At 36.5% G+C, this 2,247-nt stretch overlaps 1 long non-coding RNA gene across 1 annotated transcript; it reads right to left on the bottom strand.

Moving 5' to 3' along the window:
* Positions 1 to 344: 344 nt before the first annotated feature.
* Positions 345 to 1,106, bottom strand: LOC106408148. The gene is made up of 2 exons (XR_007325889.1): positions 868 to 1,106; positions 345 to 779 (listed from the first exon to the last, which is right to left on the bottom strand). It is a non-coding gene; the product is annotated as an uncharacterized LOC106408148 (long non-coding RNA).
* Between the last annotated feature and the right edge of the window lie 1,141 nt (positions 1,107 to 2,247).

Genomic DNA, 2,247 nt, shown 5'->3' with positions numbered 1-2,247 from the left:
AAAAAATTTAATAAAATTTTTATATATTAAATAAAACATATTAAAAGATAAAATTTAAAACATAGATTTAAAAAAACATAAAAGCAAAGATTAATACAATAATCGAGAATCATTCGAAAAATAAAATCCGAGCTTAAATGGAAAAATTCTCAAAGGTTTGATCAAAATGTTGATCAAAATTTTCATCAAGTGATCCCTCAAAAGTGTTTTGAGAAAAAGAAACCATGAGATGAAATTTTTTTATAAAACCTGTTTACAAGTCGAGGGAAACTTGTTTATAAACTTGTTTATGAAACTTGTTTTCAAAAAAGAATTTGAGAAGGAACTTGAGAAAAGATGTGTGATGAATGAAGAAGAGTGTTGTGTTGTAAATAAAATTTTATATAGACAAGACTACAAGAGTTCACATGTTTATATAGAAACAAAGCTTTACAAGTCCTTGACTGATGACTACAAGAGTTAGTACGTATGTTGAAACTGACTTGAGGACAAAGCATCACAAGACTAGAGACATCACACCTTGAAGGGGTAAAACATTCGAATCTGCTCGGATTTGGCATTGTAAAAGGACTCATGACACCTGGACCTTTCATCCCTGTCCGTGAACCTTCATCTGCAGCTGTCTGGGAGATAACTGATGGTACCACGTTTTCATCCTTGAACCTGCTTGAAGACAGCTGATGAAGCAAATGACTGATTTGTCCACCTCCTCCTCGTGGAGGCTGGTTTGCCATATGGTTCATATTCATGGAGAGGCTTCCAGGTCCGTTTCTTAGCATCTGCTTTTTGACAATGACAGATCACATAAAACTGAGTTCCTTGAAGCTGTGAACACGGTAAGGTAATGTAGGTTCCGGTTTATCTTACCTTGGACCAGTGCAGAGCCGTGAATTGTGAATCAGAGTTACTTCTCGCTCTTGTTTCCTGAAAATCGATTGCTCATGATTGAGCCTGAAACCTCACTTCTTGGTCCAAGCAGTTGTCTCCCATCAAGATGATTCTCCCCACCACTGCCTTTTCTTTCAACTAATAGAAAGATAAAATCTAGATTTTTTTTTGATCAAAAGATAAAATCTAGATAAGCAACATCACATTGCAGTAGTAGTAGTAGTAGTAGTAGTAGTAGCTAGAGAGAGGTAATAAAGAAGAACAAGTCATATAAAAAAGCATCACAAACTCATATGTCAAATTCACTTCCAATGTCCCAACTAATCCATCAGAGACATTATGGTTGGACAGAGAAGGACATAAAGAGTGTGTGTGTTTCACTTCACATACCAGAGCTCAATCAACCCACATGCTAACACAAAAGAAAAAAAAAACAATGTTCATGTTTTATAAAATAAACAAAACAATGTACACTCATGTCTTGTTTCACTTGTAGATGTTCTAATTTTCTATTTAGGAGATCTAATGGACGAAAAGTTTCCAGCTATAGAAACTAATTCACGTGATCTTCTTCTACACATTAAAATCATAGTGAATCGAAGCTCGATGAAATAATCGAACAAGAGCTTATCTTGTTCTTTTTGGAAGTGGTCAGCCATGGAAGGGGAAGTTAAAGTTTCAGTCTTGGAAGTGGAAGCTAAAGTTTCAGTCTTGGATCCTAGGAAGTCATGGAACAAGAGCTTATCTTGTTCTTTTTGGCGGAGGTGAGAATCAACATCAGTAATACGATCGTCATGGTACCGGTGGCGCAGCCAAACCCACCAAACTCGGACCGTTCGTCGCCGTACTGACGAGCTTCGCTCTCGGTGTCCTCGTCGGTGCTGGGTGTCGATCCTTCTTCTCACGGAGAATACGGAGGAGACGTCGACTCAATCGTCGTCCATCGTCTGTATCGATCCTTTGTGACGAGAAGACACAAACGGCGATAAAAGAAAAGAAAAAGAAAGAAAAGAAAAAGAAAGAAAAGAAAAAAAATTAAAAATTCTGTGGACCGACACGTGGTTCAAAACCCACTCTTAAAATCGGTAACCAAAGTGCCCCATTAAAAATTGATAACTGCCATTTAATTTTCCTTGGATTTAATTAAATCACCATTTTCCTTTAAGGACCCCTTTAAAAACCACCAATAATCATGATCTTAGCAGCTCCATAGCGGAGTCCTAAACAAAGTTCTAACCATTTATAATAAATAGAAATTAATAAGTGAAGAGAAATAAGAACCCAAAAATTCTTGTTTAACAAATTTTAGCTATCGGTTTTAGACTCTAAAGAACAGCTGTCATTCAGACAACCCTTCAA

The sequence above is a fragment of the Brassica napus genome, chromosome C7, assembly GCF_020379485.1.
Source record: "Brassica napus cultivar Da-Ae chromosome C7, Da-Ae, whole genome shotgun sequence".
Taxonomy (NCBI): domain Eukaryota; kingdom Viridiplantae; phylum Streptophyta; class Magnoliopsida; order Brassicales; family Brassicaceae; genus Brassica; species Brassica napus.
This window is presented reverse-complemented; position numbering and strand designations above follow the sequence as displayed.